At 37.2% G+C, this 23,690-nt stretch overlaps 1 protein-coding gene across 3 annotated transcripts in view; it reads left to right on the plus strand.

Moving 5' to 3' along the window:
- Positions 1–5,511: 5,511 nt before the first annotated feature.
- Positions 5,512–23,690, plus strand: part of TBL1X (transducin beta like 1 X-linked) — a 120,450-nt gene continuing 102,271 nt past the window's right edge. The window contains exons 1-2 of one of the 3 annotated variants that reach the window (XM_053457405.1): positions 5,512–5,860; positions 6,979–7,202. The gene's annotated coding sequence lies outside the window, so the exon portion shown is untranslated. Of the gene's footprint in view, positions 5,861–6,652; positions 7,203–23,690 lie in introns of those variants that run through there. The other 2 variants (XM_053457404.1, XM_053457406.1) reach the window with 2 other exon arrangements.

Raw genomic sequence — 23,690 nt, forward strand, 5'->3', positions numbered from 1 at the left:
GTAGGAGGGGAGTGCATGGTAGCCAAACATTGCTTTATATACTGGAGAAGAAGAAACTGACCTGGACACATGGGGAAGCAGAGCGTCACCCTAAGACTGCAGGTCAGACCTAGAGAGTTCCCGGGTATGGAGATATTGTATGTGAATCCATCTCCTGTGTGATAATTACTACTATACAAAGAGGAAATTGGCAAATTGGCCATTATACTTTTAATTAATTGTTCCTAGCATGATAGGACTTGACAGATAGGACTTTTTAAATGTAACTTATGTAAGATTGCATACCTACCGTATCTCACCTGCAAGAGAAGTACAGATTTTCATGCTAAGGTAGGTGGATGCAAGCTTGGCATAGAAAATAAAGGAGAAAGAAAAGATGATGAGCACGTGGGTGCATAATGCAGCATTATGCACAACTAAATTAGACAAAATTGAAATAAAAGAAATGAGTATTGCAGTGTGAAATAATAAGGCATAGGCAGTAGTAGTACATGGGTTAAGAAGTACTATGAACACATTAGGTATTGATCACAGTAGTTAAATTCCATTTTAAGGACAAACTTTCATAAGTATCAACCTTCCCTTTATCATGTGAAAAGCAATCCTAATCACAAAATAAGTAAGGCATGGGCACTACATGGATTAAGAAGAACTATGAAGACTGATAAGGTATAGGTCATAGCAGTTACAGGTCATAAATTAGTTTAGCCAGTGGGAAAATTTGGAGAAATGAAGAGAATGAGAGTGATGATGGCATCTTTAAATAGACTCCTACATATTTCTTTAGACAAACAAACAAAGTGAACCATGTAAAATGAGAATTATGCGTTAACATGAATAAAAGAAATGCCACATGAAGTTCTGGTAGTGTGATAGGAATCTATATAAATGTTTTAACCCAGTGTCTTTGGTGCTGAAATGGTTATTCAATCATCTTATTTCAAAAGTTTTTCCTCTCTTGTGTTTTCTTGAGGTTCTCAATCAATACTTTTTTGAGGTTCACAATGGAGCGGTTCTTCTGGGTAAAGTGGTTACCAACTGAGGTGCAGTTATTCTTTTCATTGTGTCTGTTAATGGAGGGTCTGTGCAGATTCATCCTTAGGTTTGGTTTCTGGACAATTTCTTCAATGTAACATCCACATTTAAATGTGAATCAGGATGTTACAAATTTTATACTAATTTTAACCTTTCAAACTCTTCAGAATCTGCATTCTGTTAAAACAAAAAGTGGTGATGGCTGTCTTGGGTAGCTTTACTGATTGTATCAATGAATATCAGGAGACTCTAGCATTTCAAAAATATCAAGGAGGAATACATTTTTTTAAATCAAGCATTTTTGGAGTGATGTTTTTTATTTTATTTCTGGTGATTCCTACTTTGCATCCTTTAATTGACCCTTCCCTGATGTCCTCTCTATGACCCTTACTGAATGCACTCAAATGTCAAGCTGCTTTGAAGTTTCATAAACTTTATTGCAGTTTCTTGTCCCAATTTGTGAATCATGTTCTTCATGAACAGTCATTGTATGAGTCAAAATACTCTATTTGCACTTCTCGATTCAGATGTTAAGAGGGTAATTCCTGATTTTACATGCTACTATGGAGTAGCTCTCTTAGCAGGTATGCTAAAATACCTTATGGAAGACAGATATACAGAGCAGGTCTCCATTAGATCTGTTCATTGTGAAAGAACTATGACTGCATTTCTTGAATTAAAAAAAAAATGTTTATGTGTATATTCAGTGATGTTTTAAACATGGGGCAAAAAGGCAACTGCCTTGGACCCTGGCTTATCTGAGGGGCCCATAGCAACAGTCCCTTGGGGAGAAGATCACCCTTCACACTGCAGAGCCCTGCTTCCTGATCACTGAATAAGCCACAGGTCGGTATACCAGAGTGAGGAGTAGGCCCTCTTAAAAAAAAAATGGAGGGGGCCACAAATTATTAACCCCTTAAGGACAATGGGCGGTCCCTAAACCCATTGAAAACAATGCATTTTGAGCCCGTACATGTACGGGCTTTGTCATTAAGAGGTTAAAATAACTATTTATAGAGACCCCAGTGATGTATAGTCATAAGAGAAATACAAGTTTAGTGATGTTTGTAGAGCAGTGGAAAATGTAAATACAAATACAAAAAATAAAATGGTAGCAAAAAGTTCCTAAATATACTATGTGCACTTCCCAGTATCAATGCAAAATTTAAAAAAATACCTGTGCTGCCACCAACACAAAAGTTAAACAAAGTATATAGCACCATGCCCCTTCCCTATTCAACCCATTGCTGTTTGTCCTGGAGAAACGTAGTACTTCCATGTTTGTCTGTTACAGTAAGCATGGGTGTTAGAGTGAGTGTATGTGTTACACTAAGTGTGTGTTGGTCTGTGTATGTTAGTGTTTGAGTTAATTACAGTAGAGAGGTGTAGGGCTACTTGGCCGGACCTTTCTATCCCTATAGTATACATAGTAGGCAGTATGTTATACATAGTTATATTTTCCGTTATGGATTATGCAAGGCAACCCTTTTTGCAGAACTCCTTATGTTTCCTTCCCCACCCTTACCAGTACACCAGATGCAAATGTCTATCAAACAGAAGTAATACTTTAACACAAAGGAAGAATAGCTTAACAGAGAAACAATCACGCAAATCTTGAGGAAAATTAGATGTTTTCTTCAAAACATTTTTTTTAACTTTAACACATTACAAAATGTTTTTGTGTGTACTCAATGTAATATGATTCAGGAAAATAACAGTTCCGTTAAGTTTAACACTAGCTTTTAGGCTTACTTGACATTCTATCATTTATAAGGCCAAAAGAACAAAAAAATACATATGTAGATACATGCAGGTGTTTATCAAAAGAACAAGATGCCCAAATCTTGTCTGTTTAAAAACAGTTTGCTACCTACATGAGTTGAACAATTTGTCAGAGAACCAATAGATTGTGGTTAATTTCCTGCAAACTCTGGCCCGAGGCATTGGCAGTTTTTTATACAGAATGCGGACTATCGTCCACTGGGCAAAGCACAGATGGAATGTTTATCCCAAGATCAGCTTACAAGGATCTTGTGTATAGTATAGCACACTATTACTCAGTCACCTGTAAAATCTTGATTATTCTGTCATCCCACACTTCATAGATACTGTAAAAATGTTTATAAGCCCCAAAGAAAAAAAGTGCTGTGGATCAGTGGCCATTTTCTCACCTAGGATTAGTCATAGGACGGCAGATCCCGGGGCGGTAGTCCTTGGGCCTCTTTATTAAAGGCTGATAACTCTATGGGGTGATTGGGCTCCAAAGTATGCAACAGCTGTGAATGGGCCATTTAGGGACATCATCTACCTTGAAACGGGCCCAGGTGTACTACATCGGTCTATGCAGACCTCCATAGTATATCTTACTTGTTTAAGGTAATGTTGTATCAAGGCTCCCTGCTCAAAATTGCTAATGAAACAGGACTGGAATAGATTACAGGACCTAGGCCAGGGTTGCAACTTCTAAAAAATACATAACTGCAGTAAATGGTGGGTATGAGAACAGTATGTAATGCTTACCACAACAGATAAGGTATGAAAAGTGATCGCATCACTATAGCAACCAGGAACATTATTATTATTTCATGATTTCATTATGTGATGGGGCCACCTTGCTCCAGATTTATTATTTTTGAAATTTGATTTTAATCTTTTTTTTATTAAAGAGTTTTCAGAAGACACATGCCATAATTGTACAGATAAATAGATTGTAGTTTTTGATACAAGCATCGATAAATAGTACAAAGAAACTCACTTGGTTTGACTCCAATGGCAAACATTTTGATGGATCAGCAATATATCTCTCAATATCGAGCTACAGAGATCGGTCTGTAGTTGCCACAATGGTCTTTTTCCTCCATATGACTATTCTAGCCACCTGGGCCCCTAAGCTTTAGAATTTTTTAGCATTTAGGTGGCTTCCATCAACTGCTCTTCGGTAATGGGGGATGCATCTATGTCATTAATTGGGACCTTCTTACGGTCATATATATTTTTTGTATAAAAGTTGGAGAACTGTTCTGCTGTGTCCGTTGGAGAGGACCAAGATATTCATATCGTGTTGACTATATTGAAGATATTTTGTTTTTTTACATTGATCTCTCAGTGTGTGGGTCAGGCTTATTGGCCTTCTCAAATACGACTTGATTAGTTTGGTTTATGGTTTGTAAAATGTCCTTATACATAAGAGAGTATACTTCCCATCGTTGTTGAATGATCTTGCGGATCACCGATTCAGATATGGCGTTTTTCGAGGGAGTCTAGTCTGCTTGTTAGGATGGAGATTTGTTCTGTGGTTACTCTTTGTTCCTTGCAAAATATATATGGTTTTTGTGCCTGCCAGATTGTTTTGCGATTAACCTCTGGAGTGTTCTTAAGATGAAGGAAGGTCTCTAGCTATGCCCCTCACCCCTCTATATGGTACGTTTATCAACACAACACTTGCTGGGTGTATCATCACACCAATCCCACTTGTGGGTTATCTTAGGGTGATCTTGAAGCAGATGCTATGAGATATGATCCTACTGATGTATACAGCTTGGTATTCTGTCACGTGTCTCAGTTTGACCAAAACAATGGTAGACAGGCACATTAGACACATTAGCCATTGTTCAAACCAGCATGTTCTTATAGTATTTTTAAGATGAAAATGCTGGGACTCCAAAGTACTTATAGAGACAGCAATTAGGAGTTAGTGCCAGAAAGTTATGATAAGCGTTGTCCCCAAAAAGATTAAGGTGCACAACCAGGTATAGGAACTGAGTGGCAGAAACAAGGTCTGCCACCTGCTTAGTACCATACTCTAAAAACTATACATACAAGAGAAAGAAATATGGTCGTTGCTAACAGGGAGCACAGGAAATTGTCACCTAACGTTTAAATATATTAGTTGGCCATCAAAAAGAGGCAACTGTCTGTTAGAGGAGACTAACGAGAAGGCACAAAATACCTAGATGGGCGGCTTACATTTGTGCAGAATTTAAGCAGAGTTTCTATTCACCTGTAAGTAAAAGACATGACCATATAGGTGAAGATCGGGGATGACAAATCTGTAAAACAAGACTAGGTGGTAGATTATGTTTATTGAAATGTAAAAAAACATATTGTGCCTCTCATACCACGGTATGGCACCCCGTTGTTATTTATTACTGAAAATCTTATGTATGTTTATGTTATTTAGACCTGGCCACCAGATCGTAAAAAAAGGTCTAGATTATAAACAAAACCACACGAATTCATTGTGGTACACAAGACCCGATAACCATTAAAGGAAAAAATAAATGAAGAAAATACACTGTCCAGCCTTAAAAAGCAGGGGAAAATCATAGGGCGTTGACGTCTATTTCTGTTTTCGCTGCGCTTCTATTAGACATTGTGTGGTAGCTGTGGAATGTGTCACAGTAATGCAGAGAGCTGTAATGATGTCAACTTGTTATTTACTTTCCAAATCTGAATGACTGAGCAAGGCGAAAGGAGAATCAATCAACCACAATGTGACCCTACAGGCAGAAAAAACAGCACTCCCACCAGCAAGACATGGGGGGATGGAAAGCACATGTAACCAGGGCAATGTTGCATCATATGCTTATGCTGGCTTTTTAAAACAATCCTCACTTTGTTTTTTTGGGGTTTTTTTTATACATATGCTATTTTTTTTCTCTGTTCACATTAAGCTATCAGGATCTATGAAAAAAATGTGCTAACTCGTAAAGGTTCAAGAAAAAAAGAAGTCGTACGTAATAACTGCTGAAAAATACGAAATCTTTTTTTTTTCTCCCAAAATGTAATGTAAACGCTTCTGCTGATTCACAATTATGAGGACGCAGTAAGTCCGATTATTTTCCTATTTTTGTCTATAAAGCACTACATGGAAAGTGTGTGTGTCACGCGGGTCACTATGTGATATGGCGTTTGGAATCATCGATGCTTCTATCGTGATGTGAATAGTTTGTCGTTATGTGCGATTTCGACTCTGTGTACATGGTGTGTGTGTGTGTGTATAAGCAAGAATGGGTGATACGTCTTTAATGCTTAAAGCTTACCAAAAGCGACGGTTATTTCTGTTTAAGCTGGTCCGACTACGGCCAGGAACACAGTCCAAATTACTTATTAAATATTGCTGGTGTATTTTACCAAATGGCCTTATGCATGTGCACTAAATACAAATGCTGTGACTGGCTTCAATATTTATGGTGATACCGTTTTAACTACTGTATGAGAAAACTGTTTATCTATCTATCTATCCATACATCCACTCACTCCCCCATAACATGTCCCTTCATTTATCCTAACACCCCCCTATTTTAAAAAGCACAGGCAGACTGGCAACATTTTCTATAATGAAACACTAATTAGCTGCGTTACGTTGTGTTTTTCCACAATATAGTTACATGCCCTAAAACACTCCCAGGTGTTATTTTAATTCTTCTTAATAAAGTCTATTATTTAAAGCGCTTAATAAAACAGAAATTCTGTTTTCCTGTTGATTTGTTATATATGTATATACGCCAGTGTGTGTGTGATTTTCACATACATTCACAAGTTCGGGTTGATTGCTTTTTTTCTGTAGGAGGTCACTGGCTCAGTGTCTCAGTTTCTGTATGTGTATCTTTTTTTTCCCTGCCAGTCTCTCTCTCTCTCTCTCTCTTTCACTCCCCCCTCTCCGAGCCTCTGCTGCCGCTTGCTGCTGTCTTTGGTAGCTTCTCTAACACACACACTCACACAGACTCTTAACTAACTCTGCTAATGAAGTAGTTAGCTGTACATTATAATTGTCACACCAATATATAATAATTATATAGATCACAGTCACAATAAAAGAGCAAAACTTTTTGGGACCATCACTTTTTTTTAATCCAAGGACTGATAAATATTGTATATATTTTTTTATTCAATTTTTTTTTTTTTTTTTACTTAATATTTTTTTTTTTTTTAAATCTGGAGGATTTAAAGATCAACCGGTGTTTTTGGAGAAGATCGAGTTTCAAAATTTGGGCTTTTAAAAAAAAAAAAAATCCAGGATCTCCGAAAGAAGAGTTACTATGTACATCAAGTGAGAAAAAAGACAGAAAAGTCATTGTGTGACAGTGTTTCCTGCAACTTGAGGCTTTTTAATCAACTGCTCCTTGAACTACAAGCTGTGCTTTCTTATCCACGTTGAGTGTGAGGTGAGTGTGAATAATGATTCCTTTTTGAGTAAGGGTTAAATTATGTGATCAGTTGCGTGTCCAAGAAAATAAAGCAATTGGCTTGTGCCAGGCTTACCAAAAACTTCAGATTCCATAGAATGGGCTACTGGTTGGCTATGGCTGATTTTGTATTTATATTTAACTACGATATCTATTATATTGCCTTTTTTATAAGCTTTTAATCTCAAAGTTCCATAATTATATAATAATAACGCTGCCTAAAAATCTGTTTTGGAAATTCTAAGCATGTGTCAGATTGTGTGTGGTTGAAAAGCATGAGGAGATGCAGTGTTGCCTTTAAGATCACATTGCTATTTACATTAATGTGATGGGGGATGGTGTTTTTATATAGCTCTTTTGATACATTTTAGAGTGGTGTTTTTTCCAGAGAGGGGTTACAAATACTGTAAAAAATGCTAGGTATTCAAATTGCAGATGTTGTGGAGTTTCCTCAAGCCCTGGAGTGGGGGGAGGGGAATCCCATTCATGGACTTTAAGTTAGACAGTGTTTGATCCCTTACGTCAAATGTCAGAATGTTGTACTGTAGTTTTGTTAGAACGCTGTTATGGTTCCGGTGATGCAGTGGACACCACCCTCCAATCAGCTCAAATCCATGACAGACAAGACAACATTATAATCGATCATTTAGACTTGTTGCATGTTTTTGTCAGTAACGGTTTTCTTTTTGTGTTGGAAAAAAAAATATTTTTGTTGTGTTTTTTTCAGATGTCTCTCAACTTATAGTTTTGTGTTGGTTGACTATTGCTTAACTATTACTATAGCTTAAGGCTAATAAGGCACTTTAGATGGGCGCTCTATTGCTCTATTATTTAAAAAAAAGTTGGCGCAACGTCCTCGATTCCTATAACATCACTGGCTAATTGAAAGTTGCCTTTATCAGCCTACCTCAACATTTTTGTGTTGTAACTTGGCATCCATTTTGACGTAACTAATAATAATGATGATCAATTAAATACATAAAAAATACCGGTAGCAATTGTGCACCTTGACATCATTTTTAACCTACCTTGAAAATAATTGAAGGAAAATATCATAAATAAAGTTTTATATAAAAATTATTATTTTCTTCAAAAACAAAAACTAATGTGCATATTTATCATGGCCTGGATCATGAATTTGTGCCTCTTCGGCTTATATATTGTGGAGTTCATTGAGATCACTGGCTCACTTTTTGATTAATCCAACTTTCTTATTTTTCTGTGGAATCTGTGTAAATTACGATGGCAAACAAAGGTCTATGTGTAAAAACTATTCCATATTTAACAAAAAATACTAAAGACCCCTGATTTCAAATCCTATTAAAGTGTGTACTGCAGAACTAGGCAACTTCTATTGCTAACTTGACGTAGTTGCCTGAGGGTCAACTTGTTACATTATTCACCTGTTGTTGACATTCTTTATAATTTAAAATATGGGAAAGTGCAGAGTGCTCAAACATTTCAGTCATAATTGAATCATGCAACTTTATTTTCTATAAATTGGAAAGTGCGTGCACTTATTATCTCGATCCCGTCTTTGCCACTCTATACTGCTGTCCCATAGAGCTCTACCTTTTCCCGCTTTTGGGACACCTGAGAATAAATACCACTCATGCGCAGAATTGTGCGATCGCACAGTAGCTCTGCCAGTTTGAGCGTCACTCTACCCCCCAAGATCCGCTTCCCAGCATCCCGAATCGAAGAATCTGTATAAGTTGGGAGGTATGGATCATACCTTCCCACTAGAAGCTTTTCACAGTGGTGGTTGGAGTAACGGATGTTACTCAAACTGTACTGAAAACATGATCTTATAGCTATCAAAAGACCAGCATGACAGGTTGCGAAAGTGGCAATATTATTCTTGTCATCGGTATGCATTGTTTATATGACAAATCCTTTGGAGGACCTGTGTATTCAGATGACCGTATTTTGTTTTCTCAAGCACCAGTAATATACATCATATTGAGCAAATCACTTTAGTTGTTCCTAGACAAGTCTAGAGACATGCAAGTTTGTTTGGTTTATATTACACAAAATAACTGGATGTCAAGTTCCTTATATACAATGTGTTGTGCTAGATGGTTCTTGCCCTCATTAATACACATTTTCATTACATCCTTAACACACAGGAGGCTGCTAGCCTCTTATGCATTTAAATATTACCGCGAGTGTAATTTTATTAATTTCCCAGAAAGTCTAGTCACGTAAAAACAACAAAGAAACTTTTAGGAAACGTTTTACGGCAACAACCTACCGGTGCCTGCTGTTTGTGTCATATGACAATGAAGCATTCCCAGAAAACTGTGAATGAGGCTTAATTCAACATATTTATTGATTAGATAGTTATTTATTGATAGTGTAGAGACATTTACTTTTTTGTAATATGACTATGGGCAGCATTTGCACTCTATTACTATAGTCTGTAATGTTGGTACAATTGTGCTCCTTAAGAAGAGAGAACTTAACTTGTTTCCATTACGTGAGTGAGTATAGTTTGTTCCTAATACACATTATTATTACCCTTCATGCCCATTTTATTATATATATTAAATATTTTATTATCTATATTATATATTATATAATTGTATATATATATATATTATATATATATATATATTTTTTTTTTCATTTTTTTTTTTATTATTATTATTATTATTTTTAGTGTATGAGTTATAATTTCCCAACATATTCTGGACCAGCTTTTACCCACTGTCTTTTTATTTCCATTTTCAAACTGGGAAAAGAGGAAAGGTTTAGATGGGTACATAAATATACCTAGAATTTTGTAAGACAGGAAATTTGTAACCTAAACTATGCTGCTTGAAAATGTGCTAGTGGGTCTACTTGACTTTCTTCTTGATATAATGATATGAATACTACAAAAACTGTTAAAAATATCCTAATTTTCAGTGGCATACTTTATGCCAGAAAATCCTAGTTCTTCATCCTAGAAAATAGGCCAGCTGCAAATTTGCCCGTATCTCAGCAATATTTACATACCATGGGCATTTTTGGAAAGTGGTTAGAGGCTTGAGAGCAGAACTGATGCTGTTCAACAGTGTTGGCTATACCAGTTCCATCGGTGTCAAGATGACCTTGTTGATGTGATTGTCTTGAGTAGGTACCTCTTGGTATGGGTTACTACCCATCATACAGCAGACTTTGGCTGTGTGCATAGGGCCAGATACTTACATCAGGGTATTTTATTACAGTGTACAAATAACATCCACAATTTACATCCAAGAAAGAATGAAGCACGTTATATTTAAACAGCAATTCATTGGCTTTCTCCTGATGTGGAGTTTTTGGCCATTATGGTGTGTATTTTCCACTTTTGGCATTGAACCCAGCAGCAACCCAGCCACACCATTGACAAGGAAATGTGATAGGAGGGGTGTACACAAAAATTTCTCTTTTACAAGTAGTTTTATTTCTGATAGACATGGATGCTCAATGTCATACATGTACCTTTAAAATGGTATTTTAACTCTATAGCTGAAATCACATTTTTAATCCTCTTACAATATACAGAATGGCCATGCAGATAATTGAAAGCAGGTTCCAATACAATACTATGTTTACTTCCTCTTTCCTACATTTTGCTTAAGTTCCTTAACTTGCCTTTTAAAATCAACATTTTAGTTGGCAAAAATGTATTAAAATTGTATTTGTAGTGAATTTCTCGATATTCCTCTTAGAAATCTTAGAAATGTTACATAACTTTCACTTATTACACTGAAATTTTCAGATATTTTATATAATGGGTAGTGTGCACTTTTACCTATATATATAATCTTTACGGGGCAATTTACTATGAGTGCTATTATAATTTCAGGAAGAATGTGAGCTCGTGTCCAGCATGTGTGAAAGCTGCCTTGAAAGAAGCATGTGAGCATTGCTCAATGAGCTCAGAGTGCTAAAGTCTGAACCTGCCTGTAAAACGATAACTGACAGTAACTAGGTTCATGCTTCCCCTGGGTAATGTTGTAGGACAACATCACTAACAATAACCAGACCCACCTCTTGTAATTCTCAATTGCACTGCCTTTCAACATGAAATTAATCACAAGAACGTGGTAGAACTAGAAATAAGAATGGAAGTGAGTATGATATTCTGCCTATAACCATCCTCTGATTGAGGTTTATATCTAAATGTACTTCTTGCCCACTAAAACCCAAGCCTTAATTTTCATCCTTTCTCAAAGGGTTTTTTTTTTTATTTCTTTTTATTGAGCTTTTCAAGGATACACAAAAAACAATGAAACAGAGACAAGAACATCACCCTGGTTTTCCGGCATTAAGCAACGGGAATGGCAAATTTCTCCCTTAATATGCATCAATCGATGAATCAATTGAAAATTAAAGGAAGAGGAAAAAGAAAGAAAAACATTGTATAACTATGTTTTTATAACGATCCTTTTTATCTAATGTCCATGCAGAATATCTCTTGGGTCTGAAATGACCATCCCTAACACGCAGGGCTACCTGTCACCTACACTGTTTGCCCAAAAGGTTCCCCCTCAAACCTACGTTTTTAAAATCCTAATTGTTTTAGCTCTGTTATCTGGGACCAACATACTAGAAAGACACACTATTTATTATACTGCCTAGTTGTAAGCAAAAGGATGACTCGGTCTTAATCAACCAGGCGTACAATCCTTCCAATGAAAGTGTATGGAGGAAATAAGCAGGACTTCATTAGACCTTATTAACATTGGCTTAAATAGATTAGTTACCAAAGCTTCACAAAGCTTCACATAAATAAAATAAAACCAAGTATTCTCCAATACTAAACTAAATATTACAGTGCTGAATAAACGTATTTAGTTTAGCATTTGAGAAAACTTGAACTTCCCTTATCTGCAGACCTGTGGGCTACCATTAGTAGTAGTAGTAGTAGTCATGTGAAGTGGTGGTGACTTCCCCTACTCAAACACCACACTAATCTATTTAAGCCAGTGCAAATGAAGTCTTATGAGGTCCTGCTTCTTTTCTCCATAGACTTTGATTGGTCAGAGTATACGCCTGGTTGATTAAGACCGAGCCATTGTACTGCTTACAACCAGGCAGCATGATAAATAATATGGTTTTCTAGTATGTTGACCACAAATAACAGAGCTAAAACAATTTGGATTGTTTTAAAACAGAAAATAACACACAATATTCTCAAAAGCTCATTCTTAATGTGATAGTAACTCGTCCTTCATGCTATAAAGACATTCTTCACAACCATCATATCCTATTGCATATCACCCTTAAATAATAGATCGGTGCATAAACATGTCCCAGTATTTTATATTAAATATCTCTTTTGGCCTAAGTTAGAATACATAATTATTTAAGTAGTAAGTGTGTGCTATAGCCTGCTATGTTCCATTGTTCCTTTCCTTTTGCAATTGTCTGCATTGTTTTCCATTGTTTCGCCCCTTTTGCAATTGTCTGCATTGTCTTCTATTGCTCTCTCACTTTTGCTTTTCTCGTCCCTTGATTAATATCCCAAATATGACACCATACCTGTGTCTCGACGTTCTTATTTCCTACTTATCCCTACTAAACCTCTGTAGGAAAAAATAGCCTGTTGTAATTTTGGATGTTGCTTTGCTGTGATTTCTTTTTATACGCCGATCACTCAGTAAAAAAAGAACTTCCAAAAATAACGGAAGAAACCGCATTGCCCCACATAAAACATGACACGAGTCTTCTGGAGTCTACAAAAAGATTGGAATAGTTCAGCTATCAGAAACAGTATGAGCTGAAAGCTTTCCACGGCACCAGCAGTGTTATTCGGCTAGGGCTTGGAGTCAAGCTAAACTAATTCTAAGCTTGGGAACAACAGTATATGCAGAATTCTGGAGATCTCTATTTTTAGGTCCCTTTCCAACCCAAGATTTTTTACGCTAAATAAGATATACTGTTTCTTTAGTACTTTAGTGGGTTAATTGCAACAGCAAATGAGAATTTCATCTTTTTGGGGATTTAAGCAGCACCAGAGGGATGTGGATGGACTACTTATATTCATATTACAATTTTGTTCTGCTCTCTCTTCTATGTAATCTATAAACATGCTGCAGACACATCACTAATTGTCACTGGATTGTCACTTTTAACATTTGGCCCTGACACCTGGCTCGGCTCGGCTTCTCAAGAGTGGAGTAGGTCAAATGGGAGTGGAGCTGGTTCTAACTGTGCCTCTCATTTAGGAGTCTGGGCCCTGTGACAATCCAAAAGGATTTGTCATCCTTAACAGACATCAAAGGAAGCTTCAGATATGGCCATCAGAAGACGCATGACCATACCTTGGTGTATTTAAAACAATTGAGTTTAAACACAAAATTGGAGCAGCTTTGTTTAATTAATATGGATTTCAATAATTGATCATTTTTTATGTGTTCAAAGCCTGCTTTGATGTATTTTATAGTAAAACTGGTGGTTTCTGCATGGCTGTTTTTTTTACTAGGGCTGCCAAAATGGCCATCTGGGAGAGCGCTGTCTAGACTCCAAGGGTCCAATTCAATGACCTGTCTAAACCTTAATTGGTGTTGATGGTGATTGAAAATGCTTGCTTTGAGATTCAACTCCCAGGCTAAATTTGAAAAAGCGATCATGGATTTTTGGTTTAAAAGATCTATGTTCAAATCAATAAAAAATAACATATAAGCGATTTAGTGAGGTTTATAGAGAATTAACGTTACTTTAAAATTGATACATTTTCACACGTACATTCCAGACGATAAAATGGTTTCCTAGAATACTAATGATATGTCAAAAGAACTACTAAGTAATATGGATATCTGAAATAAACACACGGCACATGTGCAGTGAAGCAAAAACAAAGTATACTAGTGACAATAAACAATAAAGCCTTCATGCCAACAGATGGACTGGAATCAAGCCCGGACTGGCCATCTGACACACAAGGCAAATGCTCAGTGGGCTGCTGGCCATCACTGCCTCATACCCTCTCGATCTGTCGCTCCATGACAGTGGGCATAAAAAATGCCAGGGCCACTTTGTGACTACCAGTCCAGCCATAAATGTAATATGTAAAAGAAGCAACTATGTTACCCCTGTGTTATAACTGGGGTAACTGAACTGAATAACTTGTTACGTATACTTATTTCTTACAAGACTTATTTACTATGCTGTGTTATCCAATCTTTTCCCTTTTGTTTACTTTGAGCCCAATAATTGAGACATAGGTCTAATCATCATATGTCATTTATTACAACGTAACCGTATTGATTGATGAATTTAATTAACAGCGAAAGCATAACATGTAATACAGAGGTAAACAGACATTAAAACAAATATCAGTAAACATAAAATCACTCACGGTAACACAGTGTCTACAATGATCCGGTGCGGTGGCCACAGCGCTAATGTCCATGATGTTTCGATTTGATCTTATTAGACCTCCAGTAGCCAAGACATTAAAATGCTGGGCCGTGGATAAGCGATATGTGCACTCTCTTTCTCTATCAATGCCCTGAATGCTGAATTACTTATCTGTTAGCAAGAAGGAGCTTAGGGTAGCCAACCTTGGAAAGTCCCCAGGTATGGCGATATTTAATTTGATATTATAGAATCAACCTTCTGTAATATTATGACCAGAACTAGCATATTCTCCGTCACACACCATCAATGTGTATTCAATATGCATCTTACTGAACGTTCTTAGTGTGTAATTCCATAGAAGCGCGTTCCACCTATGTCCTTGGTGAATCTGTTGAATTTGATGAGGCGAATATTGTCGTTAATAATATTTTAGGTTGTGCACAAACACAAATGCTTAGTCAAGGAACATAATTTGTTCTTAAATGGGATGGAAAAATGGGCCCATGGTTGTATCTATTTTTGTTCAAATAAAATTCCTTTATCTGCAGACCTTGAAGCTGCCATCCTTGTTTATATGATATTTTGGCATCCCCTGCTCAAAGCCCACACTAGGCTGATATGTTTATGGCAATGTTAATGAAGTCCGATCCTTCATAGACTTTCATTAGTCAAAGCTCAGGTCGCTGAGGTGTTCTGTTATTTACTACATCCAGTATGGTAAGGAGTCAGGGTGTTTGGTAGATTGGGCTTAGAACACAAAGACAAATGGTTTATATGCAGCTTCATGAAAACATATTATATAAAAAAAAACGCAAACATTTTTTAATGTGATATTAGCAGGTTGAGATGCTTTCTCTTACAGAGATCCCCAAAGGTAGAATAAACCTTCCAGCAAACCTTAAATCATGTTTCTGTTTAAATTCCCTAAAAAGGTATTTTTATCACAATGCCTAACATTTAATATTCTTTACAGGGCAGGATTCCATTCCCCAGGTTTTCAAACCGGGGGAGGTTCACCAAAATGGGACCATTTCATTAGAAGGACCCAGTGAGGTACAATCGGCCAAGCTGATGCAAACTCAAACAAACCATTGAGCTGCTGTCTCCCAGCGCATGCTTGCTCAATTCTGTCTGGGCCTATTTGGAGAATATGGATTGGCCCTGGAGGTAATTGCCACTCAGCTTCCCGGGCCTGCCCATCCTTGTACTCACACACACACACACCACACTCAGCTATCTTGATCAATTTTCTTGCGTACCCCTCCCAATCAGTGGCAGCATTTGTGCTTCTGCACACCGGTTTCTCAGTTATTGACATAAAAGTGAGACTACTCTTTGTTCACCAATCTAGGCTGCAAAGGCCTTTACTCTGTGGGCAGGATTATGCAGAATTTTGTAATTCTGACTCCAGTTTCAGGCCATGTAACACCTAAATGCCACTGCAATAATTAACGTTCAGTTTTTACTCATTTCTTTGTATATAATTGCTTTACATATGTCACCTTGTAACAATATTGTTGTAATTATGAATACATGTCAGGGCAGTCAACATTAAAAGTATCTAAGTCAAATATTGCTAGCAAATTAAGCAATTAAATAATATTATTGAAAAAAAATGTTTTATTATTAGTTTTGTTTATTTTGAACTGGATTATCATTTATTATTGTAAAATGTTACTACAGTTATATATATATATATATATATATATGTATGTATATACATTATACTCTAATATGTTGTACTATAATATACTATAATACACTGTATTATAATATACGATGTATAATATATATAATAAGATATACTGTTGTAAACAGTCCATTCAGATTTGACTGAGCCTGATGGGCGCTGCAGTCCATAGCAGCTGTGTTGGCAGAATATTTTGGTCCAGTCTCATAGATGAAAGAATGCAGACATATTTCTAAAGTTACAGGGATGAATTATAAATCACAAAAGCGGGTATTCATAAGAATTCACAGGGTAAAAAATGATTTATGGTCTTTCCAAGCTAATAAAAAATAGTACTCTACAACCTGACAATGAATTTCAGACCAAACTTGAAACAGGGATAAAGCCTCATTATTTTCTGCTACTGGGCTAGACATGTTAAGCTGTGCCTTTAAATTATTTTCCTTACAGTACTTGGTGACAGCTTGTTGATGAGTTTATTTCTATTATAACGCATTCCATTACCCCCATGTGTTTTGAAAATAATGCTCTTGGACGCAGCTTTTATAAAGTATATTTAGATGTATTTGGTACAAAAATGCTAGCGACAGCTCCAGATAAGTCACCCAACTGATAAATGTGAAATCCATATGGTTATTCAGTGCTTGAATTTAATATAAAAAAAAAACAATAATAAAGCATCGGCCTTTCATTTTAAATAAATGCGTACCTAAGTGTATTAGTTTTTTTTATTCCAATACTGTGTTTTTTTCAATGGATACACAAAGACAGCCTTTGGTTGGCAGGGAGTAGGCAAGGGAGTTGGCATGGCCAGTGCAATTTAATATAGCAGGTTTATAGAATCTGTCCCATCCAGTGTTGGTAGATACAATATAGGCTTTTCTTCCGCAACTTCACTATTGGTTATAAAGGACAAACAGTAGCAGATTTCTCCCACAGGAAGGGCTGGCCCTGTATAATGCATAATTCAATGAGGGATGAGATGTTTAAGAAATCTTGCTGATTCAACTATACATTATACAGGGCCAACCAGGCTCTTCTTGCAGCAGAATGGGTAATGAGAAAATATTACGTATGGATTATTTATTTTCTCTCGTGCTGTATGTGGGAGCTGCCATCTTGCAGTCACATTGGTGCCTCTTTCTATGATGTCTGCAATAGCAGCTTTACAGGGGAACTATGGAGTTATTGTGAACACCGCCCAGCAATACAGGCTTATGTCTCGTAAAATAAAGCAGGTGGCATCCAGGAACATCCGGCCTAGAACAACAGTAGATTTTCATTGTAAACTCCACTAAAGAACATGGTAGACAATTTTCATGAAGTGCCTTTGCTATGCCTCCGATATTGTGACAAAGCCCTGTTAGATGAGGGCCATAAATGTCACTTTAAGGGATCTTAAGCACAGTCTTCTAGGACAATACGGCCCAGGAACAAATTGCAGCAGACTGTGTGTTTTATTCACAAGTTCAAATGCAACATCTGAAAACAAAATCATAAAAAAACTCTAGCTTCCAATAGGAGCTCTCTCTTGTTATACTATGCTGGCCCACAATCTGACCAGCCTAAACACCCACTAACTAGACCTCCCAGCCAGTCCCAGCTAAGCCTGACCCTCGAAAACCTCCCCCAGATAAAACCCCAGGTCCAGACAGATAATCTCAGGACCTCTCCTTGCTCTGGGAGCACACGGTAATTTCTTCTCCTCTGAATAGTCTCTCTGAATCTTTCCATGGGAATTTAAATGCCCATCACCTGTACTTGAAGTAGGCTTTATACAAATCCTAGACTGGATCCTGCTGGCATCTAGTCTGTTACAAAAACCACCCTGCTCTTATAAATATATAATGGGCTGTCATTTATATATTTGAATGACACTGCATTAATTAAATCTAATAATAACAAGGTGTTTTTTTTAGTCTTGGATTTGGTTATGGTTTAGTCTCAGAGATACTCATTTGGTTATAGAATAATTTGTTTTACTGTGCAGATATGGGTGGAATTTTCTTTATTGTAGATGAGAAGTGAAACTGACCATAAATTCCCTCGAGATCCGTAGGATATGCTAAGTAGTTAGTGTGTGTAGTGTTTTATTCTTAACTAGCACATTTCCTCCTATTTTTTAACCTTGAGAGAAGGTTAAGCAACCATTGCATAATCCTTTGGCAAACTAATGGATATATCACTTTTATTCATTTTTTCCCAACACAGTACCTCTTTTGAAATTTGTCTCTTGTTGTGAGATTTTTCCATCTTCTTTATAGCCAAGCATTACATTCTAAAACAGCTGTAAATTTCAATGGCTGGATTTTCAGAAGGGAAAATCAAAACTTAAGGCCATTGAGGGACAGAAATATATAGCCAGCCAAAAAAGTTATATATAGAATATAATCTGCCTAAAACATCCTGACCTTTTTAAAGTATCTTCACTAGTCAATTAATGAGTAATAGCTGTTCCTTGAATGGTTTCCCTACCCATATTTTACCCTATGATAGCAAGCATAAGCTATACCGTACACTATTTAAAGATAATACTATGCCAGTAAGGCTGTCATTGTCACCACTAGAAAAATGTTCACAGAAAACCAAAGTGTTATATCAGGCCTTGAAAAAAGTCCAGCAGACCGGTTGTCTATAATTTTAGATCTGGTTGCCAACTTTTATGTCATTTAATATTGGTTTTTGTAGACAGGGCTGGCCCAAGACATTGTGCTGCCTGGGCCCGATGATGAACTACTGCCCCGCTACCACCACAACCATGCTAGTTAAACAACTAATAAATGCTGCCCCTCGCCACAACTAGGCTAATAAAACAACTCATAAATTCACTCTATCAAGCTCTCTCCCACTCCCACTCACTCTCTCCTTTCCCACAGTTCTGCTTCTTCTCTTGCTTCTTGTTCTTTTGACTTCTTTCTTCATCCACTTTGTCCTCTTTTCTGGGACCTAGCCTCCCGGCTCCTATAGTTGGCACCCTCCATTGGCCCTAACTCACATGCACACTGGCACACATACATACTGCCTCCCCCATACACATAAACATACACATTCATGCTCAAACACATCCATGTTCAAGCCCACACATATACACATCCATGCTCATACACACACATACACATCTATGCTCACAAACACAAAAAACATGCATACCGTACACACACATACATGCTAACACATATACACACTGGCACACAGTTGTATGCACACACTTCCTGCTTCAGCATATGCATCATAAGCTAACATATTGAACATGTTTCTAACATATTGAACATGTTTCATTGGTTAACAAAGAGAAGCAAGTGGCATGTCACCCCCACAGTAAGTCATGTCCTGAATGCTGAGATGTAGAAATACTGTGTACAAACAGGGTCTTCTCATTTGTGGCATGAATCCCTTTCAAGTTTGCAACAACACAAACACAAATCCTGACAACTCCAATCACATATATTTTTACTTTCAACAACCCTTGATGTCCCTTTGTCATCCCCCCACCTTTATGGACTCCAAGGCAGTATGATAGATCAACAGGGTTAGATTGGCGATGACTGGGGTGGCCCTGGCACTTTGAGACCAGCAGCCGCTCGATCATGTAAGTGTGGCTGAATATGCATGGCGGCACCTAAGCTGCCTTTGGAGTGGCAGATCGGGTAGGTGCGTGGCTCTGATGGTTAGCCGCCCATAGGGCATTTACCAGGTGTGCCCAATGGCCCGTCGAGGGGTATCTATACCAATACTGCTAAAAGTCTATTATTCTGGTTTATGTTTTCAGTACACAGGTAGTTACTGTATTAACAGTCTCCCTGCCATATCCATTTCCTGCATATTGAAAATATCCTAAACCCCAAACTGCTTGAATCTTGATGACTTGAATAACAGAGCTGGGTGAGCAGATGTGAGCTTCAAACCAGTATCTGACTTGTATCAGCTTGAAAAAAAGGGAGAGGTGCGAGATCCAAGTCTGCAAATAATAGTCCTTCTCTTCCATCCCTGGGTCACCACGCATGTTCCTGAAGGATACTTGGAGAACCCTGTGTATCTGGTGGCTGGCTCATCCGCCCTTACTAACCACTCTTCTATATCTATAGAATTTAAACTTTTGGGTTATTGCCCTATAAGGTTGAAAGCACCATTTCTGATGTACAAAATGTATTCTTGCCATGATCTCATTATATAGAAATAGAAACTATTTTTTATGTTTTGGAGTGACCTATACAGAGAGCAGTACTTTCTTGTCAGAGGTAGTTTTTGTTTTAATGAGGCATCCAACAGCTCTTGGACAAAAGCTGAATCTGTGTCACACTCCTGTGAATAGATGAAAGGAAAAGCATCGACCCCATTTTATGTTGTCTCCTGTACAAGCAATACAGATTAAATTGTCACCGCTGCCTTCTCAAAAGTAATTTCTCGACCTAAAAACATTTCTGTTCAGCGTGGTTTTTCCATCATTTAACTTTGTAATGGCCAGCCAGGTGAGTAGCGCATTATCACTTCAAACACTTGGCGTGTTTGGTATTTATGTAACACTTGGCGTATTTGGTGTTTATGTAACATTTGGTGTGTTTGGTATTTATGTAATTCTTTTATATAGTGTTTGCATTTTTTCTTAGATTCGCAATGTTCGCAACTATTTTCGTGTCTTAAGAGACAAACTTCTAACATACACAAATGAGCATTACACAAGCCATAAATACCTTTTAATTACAAATAATGCTATAAATGTATTTTTATAGTTCAGGTTACACAGTATCAAATGTGCATATATACATACGCACATATATATATATATATATATATATATATATACTGTATATACACACACATACATGTATACACACCGTATATATACATACATACACATTATTCTGTACTTGTTATATATCAAGCTTTCAGAGGTTATACCCAAGAGCGATTCTGGTGCATGAAAGTAAAAGTGGAGTAGCCTGCAAAAACATTCTGGCGTTTTTATCTGGCGGCTGTCCGGCTTTTATCATCTCTTGATATCAGAAAAACTCTTTAAACATAAATCGTACAGATCTCTGTTTTCTCCCTGACAGGGTTCAGAAGGTAGGGAGCTCTGTTTACTTGTAGACACTGTACAGGTGATAGAGAACTACATATTCCTGCAGGTGCCATTCGCTTGATACAGTGCTTTCTTTATTGCAGACACTGTTCATGTAATACCGAGCTTTGTAGTCCTGCAGGTACTGTTCAGCTGTGTTGCTGTGTTTCCCCATTTATAGTCCTGCTACAATGTGGCAAATTGTCGGTGGTAAATTTTGTATTAGGTAAAATAATTAAAATGTTACCGAAGAGCTCCAAAGTTGCTGACTACTTTTTCTTAGCACCTAGATAAATAGAGTATCCAAAAACATTCTTATGTGGTTGTATTAAGTGCTCTAGGCAAGAACTCACAATGGTGTTAATTTATCTAACATCATTTCTCCCACATAGCTTTTTTTTTTTTTTTTTACTCTTTTGCGTGATTGGTCACCACAATGTCTACCCTATTTTTACAGTGTTGGTGCTTTATGTCACCCGCACATTTTTTTCCCGCTAAAAGTGCAAGGTTTTTTTTTTACCACTCCCCATAAATCTTTTCAGCTGTCATAAACTTAGCAGTGAGCAATACAGAAACTGTACTTTATACTTCCTTCTCATCATCGTAGACGTACATCAAAAAGCTTGGTCAAACTGTAAGACCATCTGGAGCAGATTGCTTGACTTTCATATTTCTGCAGCGTTTGAAAAAAAGGAAGTATATAAAGTAAAAAGAAAAAAAGCATATAATCTTTTTTTTATATTCATTATTCAAAATAGAATGAGAGCATGCCAGAAAGTATTCTGAGTTCTGGAAAATTGTTATTTTGATTTAAATGTTACTGGTAGGAAATGATATATGTTGGTGAACTAACTTTAGTTTTTAGTTTGGGCTTCTGCAAATGATTTGTGGCTTTTCAAGGTGAATGGGATTTCTCATTTTTACACCACATATAACAGAGCTGACTCCATTAGGAAATATTATAAGTTATAAATGTTAAGATGATTTTGAAAATATTGCAAACCGGAAATGTGTATACGAATGAGGTGTCTTTATAGATGTATCAGAAATCAGAGATGGATCTAGATCAGATGGGGCCCTGGGGCAACATTGTTTCAATGGATCTCCTCTAGAATAAAAGCTTGAGAGAGTATCATGCCCAGGAATCATATTCAATAGGAAGGACGTCATGCTCGCTCTCAATGTCTCCGTACCTTCTCTGCTGACTGCTACCATGTCCCTGTCTCCTTTTCAGCAGCCCCACTTATTCCCTTGCCTCTTCTTGTTCTTTTGTCTTCTTTCAACATCCCCTTCTCCCCACTATCTGCTCCGTTAACCAGGCATCCTCACAAAAATCAGGAGCCAGAATAAGTTAAGGGGATTCCCAGGGAAAGAGAGGTGCAGAAACGCTTCTCTTTCTCCGTGAATCTGTCTGCGATATCCTGGCCTCTTGGAGCACTTTCGCAAAAGGGCAAAACCACAGCACACCCCACAGTGCCTGGAGATTCCACCCTTTTGCGGAAGGTCTGTCATGAGGCTGGAACACAATAAGGTAGGGGAGTGGCCACACCTCTGGCCCTGGCCACTAATGACTAAGCCCTGCCCATTCCTACCTCTGGCCACACCTCTTGCCACTCACACCCCAACATAGGTGCCTTAATTTGAACAGCTGGAATTTTAAGGGGGTATGGTATAGACTATAAATGCCTACCCCATACATGTCAGTGTTTCTATGAGAATGTCTAGAAATAATTGCTTACAGCAATCCTTGTTATTGGCCTTTTAGGAGTTAATAGATTTTGCTAAGTTATTGCTTGATAGGATTCCCATCCTTACGTTAACTGAGTAAATGATGTGGGCTAAGAGGAAATCAAATTACTCTCACGGAAATGTATATTCTAAGAAAACTATTTTCAAAATTTCACATTAAAAACCAAAGCTTACAACATAACACATTTTAAGGTCCATCTGATAGTAAAACATGATGATAGAATACTCAATTAATTGTTTTGTCTTGCGGTTAGGCACGCACAGTTCTTGTAGCGACATTAGAGTTGTAGAGCTACAAAATGTTGGTGGTAACACGCAGGCTTCAAAAACCATAGTAACCAAATGAGATACCATTTGTTCTTCTTTCTCATAACAAGGAACAAAGAACCGCCGATTGTTTTGTCAAACGATAACATGCCCTGTTTATTAAATAGCAGGATCGTGACAGCTGGCGAGAACGCTAAACAACAAGTTGTATCCACATAGGGATGTATTACGTATGAAGTGATCCACACTGTAAAATAAACAAATATGAAAATATTACTTATGAGTATATATGTGTAAATTAGAGGTAAAGGAAAGAAGGTTATTGCTAAAATATATTTTACTCAAACTAGATCTTCAGGAAAGACCA

The sequence above is a fragment of the Spea bombifrons genome, chromosome 2 (genome assembly GCF_027358695.1).
Source record: "Spea bombifrons isolate aSpeBom1 chromosome 2, aSpeBom1.2.pri, whole genome shotgun sequence".
Lineage (NCBI taxonomy): Eukaryota > Metazoa > Chordata > Amphibia > Anura > Pelobatidae > Spea > Spea bombifrons.